Raw genomic sequence first — 22,956 nt, forward strand, 5'->3', positions numbered from 1 at the left:
ATAAAATAGAGTGGTAGGTGCTTCTGCTTTTCTGCTGTGAGGAATGCCATTTGGTTTGATGTGTCCAGTTCTGCACCCAAGAAGTTATCCTTTGGGATGGTATCAGCCTTGACTTTTTTATGTTGACTGTGTATCCCAGGGCTTGCAATAGGTGAATGACCTTTCTCAAATCTTTTGTTAATTTGTTTTTGTTGTCCGCTTGTAACAGGCAGTCGTCCAGGTATGGGTAAATTTGAATTCCCTGAAGCCTGCAATGAGCAATTACTGATGCCAGGCATTTTGTGAATACTCTGGGCGCAGTAGATAAGCCAAAAGGCAATGCTGAGAATTGATAATGCTCTGATCCTGCAAGAAATCTGAGGTATCTTCTGCAATTTGGTCGTATGGGGACGTGCAGGTATGCCTCCTTGAGATCTAGAGTTACCAGCCAAGACTCCTTGCCCAGCATGGGAAGAAGCTGCTGTAGGGTCAGCATCTTGAATTTTGGAACAATGAGATATGTGTTCAGAGCGGACAGGTCGAGAATAGGTCTCCATTGGTTTTCCTTTCTTGGCACCAGGAAAAGTCTGGAGTAAAATCCTTGTCCTTGTTCCATAGATGGTACCTTTTCTATAGCTCTCATCCTTAGTAAGTGGTCTATTTGTTCTAGAGCGTTTGTCTTTTGATTTGGAGGTAGGTTTGGCATTCCTCTCTTCCTTGGTAGAGTATGGAAATGAAACCTGTAACCTTTGTCTATTGTCTGTAAAATCCATTTGTCTCCTGTAATGTAATGCCAGTTTACTGAAAATAAGGCTAGCTTTCCGCCTAAGGGTGCTTCTAGTTGTTCCCTGGTAGGCGGTTTCAGAGCCAAGTCACTGTGATCGTCCTGTGGAAGTGGTAGTGGCTGGATCTGTGGCAGTACTTCTCTGGTTGTTAGGCTGCCACTGACGTCCCCTGTAGGCACCTCTGGATTTACCTCTGCCTCTTGGGCGCCTATTCCTGCCTCTCTGTGCTCTGGTGGTGTCTGGAAAGGACCAATTCTTGGAAGGCCAGTTCCTACTAAACCTCGGAGGCTGGACCTGTAAAAAATCCTTGACTGTCTGGACAGATTTCGCTTTCTCTTCCACCTTCTTCAACACTTGCTGTGCAGGGGAGCCAAACAAACTGTGTTTTTCCATGGGAGCATCTAGGAGCTTTGACTTTACATGGTCTGGTAAGGATTGCTCTTTTAACCATGCATGCCTTCTGATCACTGTACCAGTCATAGCTGATCTAAAGGAAGCCTCCAGTGCATCATAGCCGCATTTTAAGGAATGATTACTGACCTGCTGAATGTTATGTACCAATTCCTGAAGGGACTTTCGGTCTAAAGGTTCAGGCGAGGACAGTTTTTTAGTTAGCTGATCTAACATAAATTCCTGATACTGAATCATGTGGAATTGACAGTTTAAGGCCCTAGCCGAAAGAGTAGCAGAAGTATAAACTTTTTTACCCCATCTCTCTAAGGCCCTAGATTCTCTTTCAGAGGGAGGGGTTTTGGCAGAGGCAGCTGCTACAGCTTTGGGGCCCTGTGAAATAGTTTCAGGATCTGCAATAGGAGCCTTATACAAGTGATAATGTGTGTCCGAACCCTGTAGTATCTGTCGGGCTTAGCAGGGGCCGGAGGAAGAGAGTCAGGAGCAGTACAAGCATCATTAAATGCATCATCCACAACTGTAAGTACTGGAGGAATGGCTAAAGGCCTATGCTGTGGCAAATGTAAGAAGGTCCTAAGCCTTTTCCTAGAGTCTGAAAAATCCTGGCCCTGCCATTGAAATTGTTCTCTCATAGCATGCAAGGTTTCCCCAAAAGAAAATTCCTCAGGAGGAGAGGCAGAAGGAATGGAGTCTTCTGCATCAGAGTCCTCATATGGAGAATAAGGGCCTTCTGGAGGGTTTGTATTTTCTGAATCATCAGAGGAGTAATCTGTAGAAACTGGCTCAGGGGGCTCTGCTCTAGGCCTCTTCTCTGGAGGGGGGTGAGAGGCCCTGTCAGGGTGAGGCTGGGATCCCCTGATCAAAGAAATGAGATCCTCTGCTAGACTAAGCATTTGAGTACTAGAGCTAGGCCTGTGAGAGGGGGTTTTAGCAGGCACGGTCTTTGTTGATTTAGCTGCTTTAGCCCTGGTAAAAGCCTTAATTGACATGGATGCAGGGGGCCTAGCAGCTCCACGTGCAGGAGTAGATATATCTAAAGGGATAGTATCTGATAAATCCTGAGAACCTGTAAGAGCAGGTGGAATTTCAGTAGCAGATTCAGCCATGCTGGATGAGGCCTCGGTTGTAGGAGGCATGCTTTCGGCCGAAGGAAGAACCGAGGACTCGGTTTCAGCCGAAACCGAGACACTCGCGGTTGGCTTAACCGCGGTTTCGGCCGAAACCGCGGACCGCGAGTGTCGGTCCTTTTCCTTACGCTTTTTAGCTAATTGTGAAGTCGGAGTCTCCGACGGCATGTTGTAAGCAAAAGCAGAGCCGAAAAACTCCTCTGCAAACTCCGACCAACGTCTAAGTGTCCGTCGGTTGAAGGAAGCATAGGCTAGACAAGCTGCTACGTCGTGGTCTGGGCCTAAACAAGGTAGGCAGTAAGAGTGGAAATCTTTATGAGGTATTTGTTTCCCACAAGTTAAACAGTTATTCACTTTTTCTGACATCTCTGGTTCTGACCGACCGGCACTTGCGAACAGCTTCTGCTTCGGGCGCCACGCGGCAAGAAAGACTGAGGAAAATGGCGTCGGCTGATGCCTTTATACCCAGTTAACAGCAGCTATGACGTCGGGTGAAGTGCGACATCAGCCGAGGCCAGACTCAGACTTTGGAATCCGGCCGACCGAACGGCTGCCTGAGGCAGGACAACCCATTTGTTAGAACTGCAGATGCATCCTTGAAGGACATCAGGTAAGAGGGCTGGAATTTACTGGACAAAACTAGCAACTTAAACAAGGTATTGGGAGCAAACAACTACAGTGAGAAAGTTAATAGAGTAGGATGAGGATAAGAAGTTTGGATTGCAAGTTACAGACTGCCTTCCCTATCACAGATTGATATCAGAGTAAAGGCAAAGAAAAAGGTACAAGGAAGCCCAGGTTAAAGACCTCCTTACAGAGTTTTAGTCAAATCTAGAGCAGAAGCTGCTGTTAAAAATGGATATAAAAGGGCATATAAAATACAGTATGATAACTATAAGAATCAATTATAGAAGTTTAGAAAAAAGACTGGGAAAAGAGACTGGAAAAATATAATTTGCAAGGGATATATGTATGTCTCCCAAGTATGCAACGAAGTCCAAAAAAAGGTTTAGGATTTTTACTTGTAAGTGTGTGCACAGATCTTTTTATACCCCAAACAGACTTTAGAAAACTTTTCCTCATGAACATACCAAATGTTAGACGTGTGATGGGGAAGAAAGGTAAATGGGATCATGTTTTTTGGGAGTGTAATGTGTTATATTAAAAAAAAAAAAAAAAAAAAAAAACTACAGAGTACTCTATCTTAAATATTGAAGGAAGAAATAGCTGCAACAAAGGAAATTATTTTGAGCTAGGACACAGGAGCTCAATTGCCTAGAAATACTAAGGCATTATTAAGTTTCATTCTGTCGGCTGTCAAAACGGCAATCACCTGAAAATGGAAATCAACATCTATATCAACTGTATTAGAAATAATGAATACTGTAAAAGAACTAGAACTGGGATATTTAGAAAAGGGAAGGAGCAAAGTAAATAAAAATAAATGGAATTTGAGGGAACGATACATAGGTTCATAGGAGGTTACTAAGCTAGTGGCCCTAGAGCCCTTACAAGCCTAGCCAGGTTAATCATGAGTTGCCTCAATTGTCCTTGGTTAGATGGATGTAATTCATACGAGTCTATGATAAACACCAACTACCACTGCCCATGAAAGACATAAGTGCCATGCCTGGGGTGAATCTGCAGTCTTCCATCCATTTGTCCAGCTTGTGCTTGAACACTTGAGGTCCACCAGGATAGCTTGTTTTTTTTGGGAGGACCTGGTTTTAATCCCGTCAGGTACAGCTGAGTCTATACAGCTGCTTAAGTGTTTATACAGAGGATTTGTGTACACCTCTGCATAGGAGTCACTGTCGTCTGTGATTGAGGGGGTTACAAAACTTTTTATACCATCACTTAGTAGATTGTAGTCTGCTTTGGAAATGTTTTTCAGTATTTTTGCTCCTATGGTGGTGACAGGTTCAGCAGTTACTTTGAATGAGACTGATTTATGGTCCGACCTTACTAGGGAGGGCATCACATAGGGGGGAGTGCAGTGACCCCCCCCTTGCTGTTGAGTACTACGGCTAGAACATTTGAGCCCCTTGTGGCAGTGCAGATTATCTGTTCTAGAGCATTTGTATTACCAAAATCCAGGAACCTCTGGTCAAGCATGTTCATGCTCATGTATGTGACCCAGTCAACAGAAGGGTAGTTGAAATCTCCCTTGACTAAGGTGTTGGGCGGTATGGCAAGTGACTTCATTAAGTCCAGGTAGGCGTTGTGCTTTTCTTGGCTCTTGATGGGGGACCTATAGCTAGCAATGATGTGGTAGAGTATTTTGATTATAGTTAATTGTACATGCAGTAGTTTGAGAGAGTCGTACTGTTTGACCTGTCTTGAGGAGTACACCTCCACCTTTGGATCGTTCACACTCATTTTGAGGTCTGAATGTGTGGGAAGGCACTGTAGCCTTGCACGGCTGGGGTGCTCTCTGTGGCGTTGAACCATGTCTCAGTGACTGCACAGATGTGAGCATCTTGCAAGGTAAGGAGTGCTTCCAGGGAGTGCAGTTTCATGTTTAGTCTTGTAGCATTAAACAGCAGAACCTTAACTTTGTCTTCAGTGGATTTTGTTACATTTGAAATTTTATTGTTTTGACATTGCCTCAAAAAGGCACTATGGGGTGGCAAGTGTCTTTGCCAGTATCTAAAAGCCTAGAAGGTACAGCTTTGTACCTACCATAAATGTAGATGTTTGAGTGTCTTCACTGCTGCATTCATTACACTTGGGTTATCCTGCCGTCAGGCGGTCCCGCAGTCGGCCAGAGTTCCAAAGTCTTGGTCTAGCATCGGCTGCTGTCGCTTCCTCCCTGACGTCAGTACGTCAGGGGTATATAAGATGCAGCCGACGCCATTTTTTCAGTTTTTCTTGCCCCAGATGTCAGGTGCCCCCAAAAAGGTAGGCAATACATATTGCTAATAAAACATACAATAAGGTAAAAACAAAACCTTCAGTAACCAGCAAATACACCACATAAGTAGTATAGTGTAGAAAGGTATAGATAAGACCCAGCTAAGAAAGAGGGGATGGCAGGTGGGTAACCAGGACTGCAGCAGTGAAGACACTCGAACATCTACATTTATGGTAGGTACAAAACTGTACTATGTTCATCGTGTTTCACTGCTGCAGTCATTACACTTGGGTTGAATCCCAAAGCTGAGTCAGGGTGGCTGGTTCTACAGAGGATTTGGTGTGGCTATAAGGCCCTGCAGCACTGCAGTGGCAAAGCCAACTCTGGATCTAGAATAAAGAGGCAAGTGGTAATACTTGGTAAAGGTGTGCACTGAACTGCAAGTTGCAGCTTCCAAAATGTCTATGGTAGGTACTCCTCTAAGGTAGGCAGTAGAAGTGGCAGTTGCTCTGGTGGAATGTGGTCTAATGTTACTAGGTACAGGTTTCCCATGCTGTGTGTAGCAGAACCGGATACAGTGTCCTATCCACTTTGAAATGGTGTGCTTTGAAATAGCCTTTCCCTGTGATCCTGCAACATATGATACAAACAATTGTTCAGTTTTTCTGAAAGCTTTTGTTTTGTCCAAGTAGAAACGTAATTGTCTGTGTATGTCCAAGGAGTGTAGAAGTCTCTCCCCTTTATTCTGGGGATTTGGATAAAAAGTTGGCAAGTGAATAGTTTGGTTAAGAGCCACACTGGATACCACCTTAGGCATAAAAGAAGAGTTTGTTCTTAAAGAAACCCTGTCTTGGTGAAAAATGATGAAAGGCTCCACTACCATTAGTGCCTGTAGTTCTGAGACTCTTCGTGCTGAGGTTATTGCCAGAAGCAGAGCAGTTTTCCATGATACATATTTTAATTCTGCTGAATTGGCTGGCTCAAAAGGAGGTAAAGTGAGTTTTTACAAGACAAAATTGAGGTCCCAAGTAAGTGCTGGTGCTCTCCGGGGTGGTCTTATATTTTTAGCCCCTCGGAGGTACTGTTTTAGCAATGGATGAGAGAAAATAGGAGGATCTGTGTTGTAATGAACCAAGATGGCAGAGGCGTGGATCTTAATGGATGAGAAGGATAGTCCTTTGTCCAGCATCTCAGTTAAGTATTGTAGTATCTGAGGAATGTTTGGGACAAGAGGGTCAAGGCTTTGAGCCTGGTTCCAGGCACAGAATCTCTTCCACTTTTCTGAATAAGATTTCCTGGTGCTAGGCCTCCTGGCCTCCAAAATGACATCCATAACAGCTTTAGAGAGAGGTGTTGTCTGTTTGACTAATGAATCTGCCATGCAGCCAGGTTTAAGGTTTTGAGCTGACTGTGCAGGATCTGATTGTTTTGTTGAGTCAGTAGGTGTGGAATTTGAGGCAAAATCCAAGGTGGGCCTTGAGCTAAGTTCTTTAGGATAGGGTACCAATGCTGGCATGGCCAGTATGGAGCAATCAGGATCATCTGTGGTTTTTCTTGTCTGGCTTTTAGGAGTACCTTTGAAAGGAGAGGCAGTGGTGGGAAGGAATAAACTTTTAGGCTTTTCCAGCTGAACGAAAGAGCATCCACTTTCCATGCTTGTGTGTGATAAGTCCTTGAGCAGAATTTTTGTAGTTGGCAATTCAGTGGGGAGGCAAAAAGATCTATGTCCGGGCACCCCCATTTTTGCGTTATCATGCTGAAGACTTGTGGATTTAATTTCCACTCGTGAGGATCCATGATGTTTCTGCTTAAGTCGTCTGCCAGAGTATTTTTCTTTCCTGGCAGGAATTGTGCTTGCAGATGAACTTGATAAGTTAGAGCTGTGTTCCACAAGGTCATGGCTTGTCTGCATAGGGGGTAAGAATGAGTGCCCCCCCTTGCTTGTTTATGTACCACATTACTGTGGTGCTGTCTGTCTTTAATAATAATTGTCCTGGATGCAGAAGGTCCTTGAAAGCTGTTAGGGCATTTTGTACAGCCAACATCTCTTTTTGATTGATGTGAAGATGCATTTGGTCTGTGGTCCACTTGCCCTGAATACATTTTCCTGCCATGTGTGCTCCCCAGGCGTAATCCGAAGCATCTGTTGTTAAAGTCTGCTGGCTGTGGGTAGAGTGAAAGGCTGACCCTTGTTGAGGTGACATGCCTGTGCCCACCATCGAAATTCCTGTTGGAGACAAGGAATTAGCGGTATTACTGTTTCCAAGCTGTGAGAGTGTTGAGTCCAAACACTTTTTAGGTACCATTGTAATTTCCTCATATGCAGTTTGGCATATGGAATTAGTAGTATGCAGGATGCCATGAATCCCAAGGCCTGCAGAATTTTTCTTGCAGGGAGTTGGGACTTTGTTGCCATCAATTGAAAATACTGAGTCAGTTGTCCTTGTTTGTCTGGCGTGAGATAAGCCATCTGGGCCTTTGTATTTAAGCTGGCACCCAGGAATATTATCTCTTGTGAGGGCACTAGTTTTGACTTCTTTTCGTTTACTGTGTACCCTAGGCAAATTAGCAACCTTTTTACAAACGCCAGATGCTTTAGAAGAATGCCCTTGCTCTCTGCTTGAATAAGGCAGTCGTCCAGGTATGGATATATTTGAATTCCTTTTTGTCTGCAAAATGCAATTACTGGTGTGCAGTAGATAAGCCAAAGGGCAGTGCAGACAATTGGTAGTGCATTGAACCAGCTATGAATCTGAGGTATCTTCTGCAATTTTGTCTGATAGGGACATGCAGGTATGCCTCTTTGAGGTCCAAAGTAACAAGCCAAGCCTTCTTGCCTAACATGGGAAGGAACTGCTGTAGTGTCAACATTTTGAATTTCGCAACATCCAGGTAAGTATTTAGAGTAGAAAGGTCTAGTATGGGTCTCCAGGTTTTGTCCTTTCTGAGGACCAGAAAAAGTCTTGAGTAAAATCCTTGTCCTTGTTCCTGTTGTGGCACTTTTTGAATAGCTCTCATGTCCATGAGGGCTGTAATTTGCTTTTGTGCCTCTGCCCATTGATTTTGTGGCAGGTCTGGCATTCCTTTTAGCCTTGGTAAAGTGTGAAAGTGGAACCTGTAACCTTGAGACACAATATTCAGAACCCATTTGTCTTGGGTGATTATTTGCCAATTTTGAGAAAAAAGTGCTAGTTTCCCCCCTAAGGGAGATGCCAAAAGGGAAGTGCTTGGCATTGGAAGGGGGAAGTCACTGGGACTGTTTCCTGTAAGGTTGTGACTTGTCTTCACCTCCTTTTGGGGTTGAAGCACCCCACTGTTGTGGTCTGTAAGAGCCTTGGGGTTGAGATCTGCCTCTTGGGCGTCTGTATCTGCCTCTTTGTGGCCTGTCTGACAGTGGAAAGGACCAATTCTTTGTAAGCCAATTTCTGCTAAATCAAGGTGGCTATATCTGTAAGAAATCATTCACTGTTTGCATAGATTTTGCCTTATCCTCCATTTTTTTTAATACCTCTTCTGCCTTAAAACCAAACAAAATATCTTGCTGTAAAGGAGCATCCAATAATTTTGCCTTAACATGATCTAGTAAACTTTGTTCTTTTAACCAAGCATGCCTTCGAATCACAGATCCTGCAACTGCTGCTCTACAAGAAGCCTCTAATGAATCAAAACCACATTGGAAAGTATGTTTTCCCACTTGTTCAGCTGCATGCAATAAATCCTGCATTTCCTTATAGTCAGGATGTTCTGCACTTGTAATCATTTTCTGTTTTAACTGAGACATTAAATATTGTTGGTATTTAAGCATGTGAAACTGGCAATTTAAAGCCCTCACTGCTAAAGTTGCAGAAGTGTAAACTTTCTTCCCCCATCTGTCTAATGCTCTAGAATCCCTGTCAGAGGGAACTGGATTTTTAGCCATGGAAGCCTTTACCCCTTTGGGACCCTGGGAAATAGTTTCTGGGTCAGCAACAGGGTTTTTATAAAGAAATTTGTAAGAGTCAGGGACTCTGTAGTACCTGTCTGGCTTGACTGGAGCAGGGGGTAAAGAATTAGGATTTAAACTTGATTCAGAGAACACATCATCCACAATATCTAACACTGGTGGAATAGCAAGGGGCCTGTGCTGAGGAAATAAAAGAAAGTCTCTGAACCTTTTCTTGGATTCTGAGTAATCCTGGCCCTCCCAATGGAAATGCTCCCTCATGGTATGTAAAGTTTCCCCAAAACAATAATCCTCAGGAGAAGAGGCTGAAGGAAATGATTCTTCAGCATCAGAGTCCTCATAGGGGGTAAAGAGTATCCCTGGTCTGAAGAGCAATCAGAATATATGGAAACCTGGTCAGAGGAATCACAGTCTGTATCCTGCCTAGGCCTTTTATCAGGAGGGGGATGGGAACCCCTGATCAGAGTAATTAAGTCTTCGGCCATTTTGAGCATCTGTTTTTCAGGCATGGAGGCCTGTCCAGGTGAATGCTGTACTTGCTTCTTTGTCTTTAATGGAGTTTTAGACTTGGCTGTAGTTTTAATGGTAAGTTGTGAACGTCTGAAAACACCCTCAGAAGCCGATGCCTGCTCAGCGGCTCCAGACCCATCTGAAGGGTTAGTCTCCGTAGGCCCAACACCTTGAGTATCCAGAGGCTTAGGCACCTCCATGTGGGAGTCGGTAGCGGCCTGTGGCTCTGAGGTAGCGGGTGTCAGGGGCTGCGAAAGCCCCTCACTGAGAACCGGCGACTGGCCTAGAAGAGGCTTCGTCGTCAGTTTTGGGCCTCGGATGCCTGTCCTTATCCTTGTCTTTGCGTTTTTTGTGTATTCCGCTTGTCGGTTGTTCCGAAGGCATGGTATAATTAAATCTTTGGCCAAAGTAATGGCGATCAAAATCAAACCAACGTTTAATAGTGTGTTTGTTAAATCTAGCACAAAACCGACAACTAGTGACGTTGTGATCTGGGCCTAGGCATGGAATACAGTAAGAATGAAAATCCTTATGAGGTATTTGCTTCCCACAAGAAGTACAATTATTAACTTTGTCTGACATCGGTCTGAGGCAAGATAAGTTTCCCCAACAGGGTACTTAGCTTTAGAGAAGACTTCGGGCTGAAATTCGATTCGAAAATCTCAGGAGCTGGCCGACCAGCACTTGCGAACTGCTTCTGCTTCGGGCACCGCGCGGCAAGAAAGACTGAAAAAAATGGCGTCGGCTGCCTCTTTTATCCCCCCTGTCGCACTGACGTCAGGGAAGAAGCGACAACAACAGATGCAGGACCAAGACTTTGGGATTCGGACGACTGCGGGACCACCTGATGGCAGGATAACCCAAGTGTGATGACTGCAGCAGTATAACTGATCAGTTTTCCTTAATTCTTTGGTTCTGTGAAGGTAAAACTGAAGTTATCTATGTACATCAACAAATGAAGGGTGTACTCTTCTTTGTTTTCAATTCTGGGGAAAAACACTGGCAAATTAATCACTTGACTGAGGTTGCTATCAGTGGCAACATTTGGTAAAAATGAAAGGTCTGTGTGTAAAGTAACTCTGTCTTTGGGGTAAAGCAAATATGGGGTTTGGAAGATAGAGCTCGAGTTAAGATACTCATCTTGCAGACGCTATTGCCACCAGAAAGACAGTCTACCAGGAAAGAAACCTGAGATCTATTTTAGCTGATGGTTCAAAAGCAAAGTATACTAAAGATTGCAAAACCATAATGAGGTCCCAAGGTGGAGTAGGGTCTTTTACAGAAGGTTTGAGTAAAAATGTACCCTTTAGGAAGGCCTTACATAATTTAGATGATGCTAAAGAAGAAGCATTCTCTCTGATGTGATAGTTGGAGACGGCTGCTAACTGAACTTTAACAGTGGAAAACCTTGCCCCCATCCTGAAAAAATAGAGGCCAAGAAATCAAGAATAGAAGGAAGTGACGTCAAAGTAGGATCCAACTTTCTCTGCTGATCCCAAAAGGAAAACCTTTTTCCATTTAATTTTTGTGACAGTTTATGAGTTGATATTAGTATTTTTTGGACCAGGGAGGAAAGTCTGAAACGTCTAGCCATCACTAGAATTGGAGAAACCATGCGGTCAACCTGAGTCCTGCAATGTTCAGGTGAATCTGCCCTGACAGGTGAGACAGGAGGTCCAGACGTGGGTCTAGCATCCAAGGATGATGTACTTGGTGAGATCAAAGGAAGGGAAACCATACTTGAGGAGGCTAATACGGAACAATGAGGAGTACTGTGCTCTTCAACCAAAGTGCTCTCTGAAGAAACTTGGGGATAAGCATAAAGGAGACCAGAAAGCCAAACATGAACTAGAGCATCTCTCGGTGACAGTCCCGGAGGTGGGATAAGGGCAAAAAACCTGCTACATTTGTTGCTGAGGGGAGATGAAAATAGCTCACAGCAAGGTTGACCCCAACTCTGAAAAATCATGTTTGCCACTGAGGCAAGAGGATGGTCCTGCTGATTTTGTCTGCTAGAATGTTGGAGTTCCTCAGTATGTGTATAACTACAAGAAAGTGGATGGATGAGATCGCCCACTGCCACACTCTCACTGCTCTTGACAAAGTGTGTAGGGTTTGGATCCCTCCGTTTGTTGATGTACCAGACTACTGACATGTTGTCTGTTTGAACTGCAACAGTCCCGAGAGAAAGAATGCTCTGAAAGGCCTGCAACACTGGCAGCACCACTCTCATGTCTAGGACACAGGTATGCAAATTGGTCTCTTGAAAGGGCCACTAGCCTTGAACGGTCCAGCCCAAGTAATGACTCCACCCTGACCCAACTGGGAGATGTCTATACTCAATGTGGCGTTCAGGAGAGGAAGGATAAAAGGACGCCCTTAACTGATCTCCATGGATTGAATCCACCAAAGAAGAGACTTTCTGCAAGCCTGGGACAGTTTTACTGGATACCTTAAAGATTGTTAATGAAAGAACCATTGTACTGCTAGGGTCCATTGCAGAATTCTCATGGGGAGGCATACAGTGGGAATTAAAATAACCGCAGCAGCCATCAATCCTAAAGCTCTGAGGACAAGTTTTGTTGGGAGGAAAAGGAAGAGAAAAACTTTTATCTGACATGCAACTTCAGTGTAAGAACTCTGTTTAGAGGCATAACAGCTAAAGAACTGACAGTGTCTAACCATGGCCCTATGAGCTGTGATTTGTCCATACTGACAGCAATTCCCAGCAAGTGAGGCAGCTTGAACAAATAGTCTCTGGCCTATACGAGCAGATGCCTGATCAGTGCTGAGAGGAGCCAGTCATCTAAGTAAGGAAACAGTCTGTATCCGAGCAGTCTGAAGAGAGCTGCTACCACTGCCATGCATTTTGTGAACACCCTGGGGGCTGTGGTGAGACTAAAGGGCAGGGTTCTGAACTGATAATTACTGGCTCCCAGCTGGAAGCGGAGATACCGTCGAGAGTGCCTGTTCATTCTGATGTCACAGCATGCATCCTGAAGATCGACTGAGCACATCCAGTCATTCTTCTGCAGGAAGGGCAGAATGGACTGTATAGTGACTGTACAGAAAGTGGAATTCTTTACAAATGGATTTAAATTAACTGAGATCCAACATTGGTCTCAGGTCCCCTTTTCTTTGGCACTAAAAAGAACCCTGAGTAAATTCCATATCCCTTTTGATATAGAGGGACCTCATGGATGGCTTTTTTGTTTAGCAGCTTTTGGATTTCTATAGCAGCAAGCTCCCTCTGATTGGATGGAACATCTGGGAGACATATTCTTTTCTTTACGGGCGGTTGGGAAAAGAGAATAAAGTATCCTCTGGATATGATCCTGTGCACCCAAGAATCTTTTGTGATGGCTATCCAGTAATCTAGGTGCAAGGATAAGTGTCCCCAACTGCCTCCAAAGAGGGACAGACAGGTAACCTTTCAGGAGCGCTGGAAGGACCTGTCTGAGAAGGACTCTCAGGATCCTTAATTCTGCGGACAACCCCCCTGCAACGTGGGCAACAGCTACCACTGTAGCAACCCCCCCGCTTCGGGGGAAAAATATCAGTGTGATTCCTGAAAAGGACCTTGAGACCTCTGGAACCACATCATTTCCCCACTGCGTTCATTCCTACAGAAAGGTCTCTGCGGAGTAGAAAATAGGATTCAGACAGCAGATAAGGTCTTTCCATCCTGTTCAATGCAGGAATCTCTTTTATGGTGGACCCAAACAAGGAAGATGCATCAAAAGGAGCACTGATGAACGAGGTCTTGAAAGGTTCCACAAAATTGCACAACTGCATACAGGCATGTCTACTTATGGCTATGCCTAAATCAGATGGCCCCTGAGCTACCTTCAGCTATATGTGAGATTAATTTCATGGATGCATCTATAATGGATTATAGGGTGGCCAGTCATGAGTTAAATGACTTCTGTTCCTCTGCAGATATCGACCCTGGGGCAGAATTTGAGAGTTTCTTTATCAAGTCCCCCTGTAATCTGGTAAAATGTGCCAGGTAGTTCAGTGAACGCTGGGAAAATGTCGCTGACACATACACTCACTTCCCAATCCTGTCCAATACCCTAGACTCTCTGTTAGGGGGGTAGACAGAGGAGCTCTGCTCAGGTAGCTCCTTTTTGCTGGCTGCTGCAACAAACATGACATCTACAGGAATCCCTACGGTCCAGTACGGTCTATCAGCAGGGACGCTCAAAATGTTATCAGGGCATTTGGGAACTGATTCCATGGAGTCCAGTTCCTTTCATGCCCTGTGGGAGACAAAAATTTATAAGCTCATCTGCGGAGGGGGGTGTAACCCAAGACGTAGAAGGTCAAGACCTGAAGGCTTCCAAAAACACCAACTCCTCATGTGAAGGGGCTTGGGAAGACCAACCACCTTTCTGGTGAAGGATTTCAAGAATATCACTGAAAGAGATGTCCTCAGGTGGTGATCTGAGGGACCCTTCCCCTTCATCAAAATTAGTGTCTTCCATAAGTGGTTCTGCCGGGAATCTAAGTGCCTCCTCTTGCACATCCTCTTTCAGGGGACCTCCTCAGTGGGATACCCTGGTGAGGTATCGGAAGAGGTGGGGAGCTCCTGGGTGGGAACTGGCTAGAAGCTCATTCAGGCTGGCTGTCTCTGAGGGGCAGGATGAGCAGACTCAGGCACAGGATCCATAGGGGGCAAGGGATGGATCTGCTGGTGAAAGAGCTTACGCTACTCTTGGATGAGAGAAAACCCTCTTCACCACTTCGAATGCAGAAGGACCAGGAGAGACCGCTCGGAGCAGAGGCTCTTGAAGCAGAAATCCCGAGCCTTCCCCAAACCTCCGCTCCAAAGCAGGAGTTGCAGCCGAGCTGTCAAGCTCCGAAGCGCCGAGGGGAAGTGACGGCTCAGAAAGCTTTGGAGTCGTGGTCTACCCCCTCCTATCCAACCCTGACTCTTCGACTCTGAGAATGATCCAGCTCCAAGAGCGCAGGAGCCAATCAGATCAGGGACATCACTGGAGTGGAAGAAACAAGAAACACTGGATCTGACGGCTCGACTCTAGGGATCCTCAGTTCCGATGACTCCAAAACGGAAGGCCAGATCAGAGAAGGAGTAACCGGTTGAAAAGAAGACTTTAGGATCTCGTATCCGATGGGAAACAGAGTCAGCAAGACCCCCCCATCTGGATCTGGGTCCTGAGGAACTTTCTCATCATCCCATCGACCACCACTTCAGAGAGACGCTGGGATGACCTAACCGGTGACAAGGTGGGGGGTGGTCTAGATAACTTTTTTAGAGTCTCCTGTAAAAATGGAGACCTTAACCTTGGCAATATTGGCTCTGGAGAAAATCTTGGAGCTTGAAGCCAAGGAGATGAGACTGATGATGTTGTTGGATTCAAAGCTTTTGGATCCAAGGACTTGACCAGTATTTTAGGCGGCTCCAGAGGAGGCATGTTGTGAGGAGACTGGGCAGGAGAGCATTTACTTAGGCTTTTGAGAGGGGATTTGAGCCCTTGATGAAGTAGTAGTAGTACAAGTCGCTGAGGTCGAAAGGAGGGCTTTGAAAATCAGCTTATTCTGCCTGTCACTAAGAGCTCTAACATTAAAAGCCAAACATACTGAACAAGAAGTGTCCAGATGTGATGGCCCCAAACAACAAATGCACTCCCTGTGGGCATCAAAGTTGGGAATCTTATGCCCACAGGAAGTTCACTTTTTCAATCTAGTTGGCTTGGACTCAGCCTTACTGGAACAATGTAGAAAAATAACACTAGCAAAGTTAGTTAGATAGACTGGCATGGAACTGACTTCTTTTTGGAACTTTAATTCATCAAGTTGCTAGGACTTGAACCCAAGTAAATGGCACATACAAAGAGAAAGTCAGTTAGGTCTAAGCACTAACATCACACAAAAAACTAACAAGCACTAAGCGAAGCAAACTCTAACATATAACATTTTTTTAACAGGAAGAAGGGAAACAGAAATACCAACAAGGCAGATATGAGAAGAGAGAGACAGAGAAAGAGAGAAGGGGGAAACTACCAGCTATGGTAGATAAAGAATACCACAAGAACTGGTATAAAGGGCAAGGGAGATATTAATTAGAGATCAACAAGTTACAGAAAAAAGGACAGGGAATAATATAAGCTTTAAATCGCACTAACACCCCTAACTCAGGAGAGTACAATCCTGTCCAAACATGAACAATGGCAAACAAGATCTGAGGTACTGCACTGGTAAGGGAGGAGCTCGAGAGTTGGATCGTAGAATCCACAGAAGCAGAGTCTGATCCAAGGGTTGGATTTTAACCCATACACTGAGAAAAGAATGGAGTTGACAACATCAGATCTAGGGCTGGGAGACAACTGTTTCACCTAGTAGAGTAACTCCCTTCTTACAAACTCCAGGACTGGGATTTGAAAGCACAGAGGGTGTCGGTACTGGGTCCAAACTGCTTTGATGAACCAACACACTTTCCTCATGTGAGGTCTGGCCAAAGAAATCTTATGAACTGTAGAGGCCATGAAACCTAGAATGTTGATATATTTCCTGGAAGATACCAGAGTCTGGCTGAAAAATATCAGAAACTGCTCCTTGTAACATTTCACTTTGTCTTCAGGAAAAAAAGCCATCATGTGGAAAGTAAGACAGAATGAGAAAAGACTTCTCTGTACTGACCTTAAAGCCCAGACTAAGTTAAAGGTTTTGTATCAAAGCTATAAATTTTTAACAAGTTGTAAAACAATCTACAAAAATAAGGCAATCATTTAAATATGGAAATATGTGAATGCCCTGCAATCCGCAATGGGCTATTACAGGAGTCAAGCAATTTGTAAATACTCTTGCAACTGTTGACAATCTGAAGGGTAAAAGTAAAGAACTGAAAATGTAAACCAGAGACGGAAAAACATAAAAGCAAATGAAATATTTGAGGACTGGGATGTGCAAAGTGTCTTTTAAATCCAGAATGACTAGAAAACAAGAGATAGAAAGAGAGATGACAGACTGCAGAAAGATCATTTTACATTTTGGGATTCTTATGTGAAGGTTTAAGGAAGAATGATGTAGGACGCAGCTCCAGATTCCTTCTTTCTTTAACAATAGAAAGATTCTTGAATAAAACCGTTTTTCTATTTGATCTGGGGGAACAGGTTCTATAACCCCGAAATAGCATCTGATCTAGGACAGGAAGAAATAGGCAGGTTTCAATGTACAAATGTAGAAGAATCTCTTGGAGAGAAGGATAGGAATCTCACTGCTGCTAGTTGTAACCTCTGTAAATCATTCTAAGAACCTGGGCATCTGAGGTTATCTAATGCCACAAAGGGAAGTGAAGACCTAGACTTTGGGAAAGACTTTACTGGCAGGCCAGGGTGGGGAGGAGGAAACATAAGGCAGCACAGAGTCACTCTGTATTTTTGTAAAGATTGTCCTTGGTTTAGAGAGAATCCAGCCTTCATTGCTGAAACTGCATACCACTGCTTTCTGAAATTTTGTTTTCCTGTGGCCTGCTGGGACTTTTTACTTTGTTTTCCCATAAAAGGAATATGATCTTAAAGAAAAGATTCTGTTGCATTTTAGCATGGAAATTTGAACATTCTAGATAACCACATGAATTAACTTGTGCTTCCAGCATTTTTTTGGACCTCAGCAGAGGAACTGCCAAATAATATAACTTTATTCAGAGGAGCATTCAGAATCTCAGTTTTGACATCTCTGGTACATTCTGAGAATGAAAACAGGTGAATCTTCTCATTACTGATCTAGTGGCAGATACTCTGCAAACAGCATCAGCCGTGTCATACAACCATTTTTGTTTGGTTACCAGATATACAGAATATATTAAAGAAGTCAAAAATGTCTATCTCTGAAGAAGAGAGGTCAGCAATTAACTTTGTTATAATGTCAAAGGAATTTGAAAGAAATTTAAACATGTGAGTCTGACAAATTGTTATTCTGAAAGGTAAGGCAGAGGTATGAACATTCTTCCCAAAACTATCGAAGACATTCCCACCTTTGACAAAAGGAATAGGTTAGCTCTCATAAGACCGCAATCCAAATTATAGCTTGCTCCAGATCCCCCACCATGCCCCAGGATTCCCACTCCTCATTTCTTGATGCACTTGAAAATATTAGGGTACAACCCAACACCCTAATAATGGGCGATTTCCACTACCCCACCATTAAATGGGAAAACTACTCATGTACCAACTCTTTGGCTCAACGTTTTCTGGAATTCATAAATTCCAATGCCTTGGATCACCTTATCTACACCTCCACCAGGGGGCAGCAATATCCTAGACCTGGTCATTACCAACATGGGCGACCGGTGTTCCACACCAGAGGTCAATATCTCGTTGGTCAGATCCGACCACAAGCTAATTGCCCTAGACATCGACATCCTGCCCCCACCCCCCATTAGGAAAACCACCGAAAAAAATTTCTCCAAAGCCAACTTCACACTTCTTAAGACATAAGTGGCAAACTTCACGACACCCATGCAGACAGACAATAGAGGTACGACTGTTGAATCCTACACAAATGTACTTTATAAGCACTTACACAAGTGCATGGATCGTGCTATCCCTAACAGAACCAAGATGCTATCTTCCAAAAAATGGAACCCAATCTGGTGGTCCCCTGCCATAAACAAACTCTACAACAGAAGAAAGAAACTGTTGCAAAAAAGAGTAAAATCCCATGACTGGAGAAACTCCCTGGTCAGCCTCAGAAAGAAGCTGATATCCCTCATAAAATCCTCCAAAGCTAGTTACGAAAACAAAATTGCCACTGATTCTAAAAGACAACCACAAAGCATTCTATAGCTATGTCAAGAATCTCAATGGCAACACTCAGATCTGCTCTGAGTTGAAGCACAATGGCACTAAACATACTGAACCAACTGATACTGCCAACATCCTGACAGATAGGTTCAGTGCTAACTTTACCACCCTCCCCCCCCCGAAAGGGCCCATCTCTACACTGGAAGAATGCAAAGGTCCTATAATCACAGCTGCACAGGTACAAAACACACTCTCCAAAACCAAGAACACAGCATCCATGGGACCTGACAACATCCCAGACTGTGTTCTACATGAGCTACAGAATGAACTGGTACCCCAACTAAGTACCATGTTCAAATATAGCCTCACCTTAGGCTTTGTGCCCACTGAATGGCACACAGCGATGGTTATCCCACTCTACAAAGGGGGAGCCACCACGGACCCCAGGAACTACCGTCCCATTAGCCTGACGATTGGTCTGCAAGGCTATGGAACAATCATCATGGAACTTATAAACAATAACATTGGTAATCTCCAAACTCTGGACCCCACCCAGTTAAGGTTTGTAAAATGCAGATCATGTCTCCTAAACCTGACAGACTTATTTGAAGTAGTCACCAAAGCCGTAGAGGAGGGTAAGGTGGTTCACACAGCCTATCTAGATCTCGCCAAGGCTTTCGACACCATCCCCCACTCTGGAAGTATAGATAAGCTCACTAAATTAGGTATAAATCCCTATGTCACAAGATGGGTTGCCAATTGGTTCACTGACAGAACCCACACTGTGAAAGTGACTCCAAATCCGACTTCAGACCAATGACAAGTGGAGTACCACAGGGTTCAGTCCTCTGGGTCCTCTCCTGTTTGATATCTAATTCTCTGAAGTACAGGACTAACACAGAAGGCCTTTGGCTAACGAAGTTCACAGATGACTGCAAACTAGGAGCCATAATCGAAACTCCTAATTATGTGGACATCCTACAAAAGGGCCTCACTGAGACAGATGCCTGGTGTTAAAGCCATAGCCTCAAGCTCAATGCCAAAAACTGCATTGTCATCTCCTATGGTAAAAACTCTGTACCCATGAACTACCACAGAGGCAGTAGTCTACTTAACACCAAAAGTATGATAAGAGACCTTGGGACACAGGTGGACAGTAGTCACTCCTTTGATAATCACATCGCCACAGTAGTCAGGAAATCCTTCTACGTGGCACATCTCATCACAAAAGGTTTCTCATCCAGGAAAAAGAGGTCACTGTTCCCCTCTACTCGTCACTCATTAGACCCATTATACAGTACAATGCCCCTTTTGGCATGTACCTCACAAGACATTTACAACAACTGGAAAGGCCGCAGAAATACCTCACAAAGAGGATTACTGGCCCTAAACAGATGCCCTACGCAGACTGTCTCAAAAAACTCCAGCTTTACTAAGTTGCATATCGCCTACTCAGAGGTGATCTTTGCCTAAAATACAAAGCTGTGTCAAATCTATGTCAGAGCTGTTGGACATGCTCCACTTAAAGAAACCCCAATCCCTCTGGGCTACATGCTCTAGGAACCTAAACCTTATCACCACAATAAAGAGAACATGCTGGAGGGATAGATTCCTGTCCCAGAGACTACCCATACTCTGGAACAAACTACCTATCTATATCAAACAAAGCTCCTCATTAGCACACTTCAAGAAAAATCTTGATGATTGGATGGGAAATAGGAAATTCACCCTGGGGATCACTACTGTGGCTCTGCTCGACAGGGGCACAGGAAAATAATTTTCTTGGTGGCGAAAGCCAGGGTACCTTTTTGGTTAGGCTTATATAGGCCCTAAGGCCAATAGCCTTGCACCTACCTAGAAACCTATGAAGGTGTTAGGCAGGCTTCTATGTTCAGCCATTGAATGAAAATTCAGTCAAAACGGCTAAACATAGAAATCTATGCACTGAAATTTCATTTAGCGAAAGTTCATTTCAGCAAACGAGTGAGACGGGGAAAGTAACTAGTTGTCCAACACTTCCCCGTCTTACACAACGAAGTATTTCAACCCCCCCCCCCCCCAAACTATATACCAACTCCCAGACCACACTACAGTAGGGAGAAGGGCAGATAGGGAAGTTAAGTGCTGGCAACTAGTTACTTTCCCCATCTCATTCACTTGCTGAAATGAACTTTCGCTAAATGAATGTTTGATGCATACGGTTTGATGTTTACACATTCAACTGAATTTTAATTTGATAGCTAAACACAGACCCCATATGGCAGAAGGTACTTTTTTTTTAAATAAATCATGGCATAGTCTGATCCAGGTTTTAAAAAAAATAATTTGTGGGTCTGGGGAATCTTATATAATTTATCAGACTTTCTGCAAGTAGGTAGTGATTGTTAGGGAAGTGCTGACTGTAAGAAAAGCACCCTTTAAAGTTGGTAAAACAGGAGGAACAGCTGCAGGTTGAGAAAAATCAACCTGTAGTACAAAAGAAATGAAGGGAAAACTTGGAATGAAAAGACTGAAAGTCTTTAAGGAAACCTTTAACAAACCCCAGACAATTGTTCTTGCCTGCTTTAGGCAACATAGGTAAAGAATAATTCCCAACTTTGCTTCCTTTTCTGGGAGACGCCCCCCCCCCCCCCAAAAAAAAAATTGCAGCCTGAAAAAAGTTCTTTCCCAGGAAATCAAGCTTGTCAGACTGGCTACGAGAAGAAGCAATGTCTGCTCTCTCCTTTGAAGCTGTCAAGAATTGTTCTCTCTTACCCAAAGAGAAAAGCCAAACAGCTTCAGAGGATGTGCCTGTCTCTCAGTCCTTAGTGGCTTCATAAAGATCAGCACCAGAGTGACCTACAGAAACTGATGAACATTCCAAGGAACCCAGTATGGCCACAACAGACTCACTCATTGGTGGCTGAAGCAAAGAAGAAGCCAGCATCAAGACCACAGCCTCTAGGCATCTGTTTCTTTTCTGCAGATCGGGGAGGAAACAACTGATGTGCCAGATCCAGGCCCATGTCTCTATTCCAAAAAGTGTCTGACAAGCAGGTAGCAGAGCCTTAGTAAGTCGAGTCTTACCTCTGAGGTAAAATGTTTCAGTGGCAACCACCAAAAACACTACTCAAATTCCTAGCAAAACCTATAACAGAAAAGAAAACTTTTCCTCACAAATTTGATAAACTGGAAGGTTGCCCCAAACGGAGTGCTTATCTGTCAAGCCATGAAGACACACTAGCCAATAACCAAATCACTTTAAGACTAAATGGAAGAAAACGCTTTTATAGCAAGAAAGTCCTGAAGGTTCGTAATCATAAGCACTGACTTTATAATGCTCTCCTCAAGTTGTACAGAAGTTAAGAAGGGTGGAAGGTGCTCTAAAGCTTTGAAAGCTTGCCAGTTGCTCAGTACTTGGTAGAATGTGTCCCATATACCTTAGACTACTGCAACAGTGATTTAATAATGAATATCTGGTGGTGGGATCTTTAGAAAAAGAAAATTAGTAGTTTAAAATGCAGAAATAGGCAGCTAATCACAACGTCACTCTGCAAATCTGGCTGAATAATTCAAAAGACAATAAAGACTCCCTTTAAAATAAAAAAAAAACAGTTTAATTCTCACTTAGAATTTGAAATTAGCGCTTTCTTTTTCAGCTTCAATTATAACAAGATGAACAAGTTCCTTTTATACTTTCTAAAACCAGGAAATGACATCATACTTCTCTAAAAACACTTCCTGTAGCAAAGAATAAAATAAAAAAATAAAAAAAATTACAACAATGAAGGCTTCCTTTACAAAAATCATAAGATATTTGAAATGGAATAATACAAAAAAATGAAATAAACATGAAAATGAGTTGTAAGAAATCACTTTCAAGAGAAACACTTTATATCCTACCCCCTAATACTGGCTTTAGTGCAATAAAATAATTAAGTCCTGGGGGTTGCAAGCATTTAATTTTAGCTGCCAAAAAACATGTTTTTCTTCTAATAACAACTTACAAGTGCCACCTCTCGGGTTAATGTGTACCTTTTCCAAAAAGGCAAATCTGAATGTATTACAGGTGTTGTTTCTTTCCATGTGCCTGTACAAAGCATTCTTCCTGTTTTGTTTTCTAATTTCATAATAATGCTCATAAATTCTGTTTTTTAGGAACCTGATGGTTTTCCCAACATAAAATGCCGGACAGGTAGAGCACATGACCAAATAAACTACACCCTTTGTACTACAGTTTCCATACTGAAAGATGACCTTAGTCTGATTTGCATTTTCTAGCTGTATTTCTTCTTCAATATATATATATATATATATATATATATATATATATATATATATATATATATATTCACACTGATTACAATGTCCACACTTCTTGGTCCCCTTGTCTCCTACATACTTTCCTTTGTTCTTACTGTCCTCTAAGTTAGCCTTAATATTCCTACCTGTTTTATATACAAAACTTGGGCTATTTCCGCGGAATTTATAAAGCTCAGTGTCACTCCTTAGTATATTCCAGTTTGTTGTTATCACTTCTTTTACCTCAGGACTATAAGGGCAATATTTCAAAACCATAGCTCTACTAAAATTATTTTCC

The 22,956-nt window shown here is 43.4% G+C and overlaps 1 protein-coding gene across 3 annotated transcripts in view; it reads right to left on the bottom strand.

The window, feature by feature from the left end:
* The window catches only part of PPP6R2 (protein phosphatase 6 regulatory subunit 2), a 4,227,669-nt gene that overhangs the window by 1,585,051 nt on the left and 2,619,662 nt on the right, over positions 1-22,956 (bottom strand). The gene's annotated exons all lie outside the window — the stretch shown is intronic.

The sequence above is a fragment of the Protopterus annectens genome, chromosome 11.part0, assembly GCF_019279795.1.
Source record: "Protopterus annectens isolate FY-2018-M chromosome 11.part0, PAN1.0, whole genome shotgun sequence".
Lineage (NCBI taxonomy): Eukaryota > Metazoa > Chordata > Ceratodontiformes > Protopteridae > Protopterus > Protopterus annectens.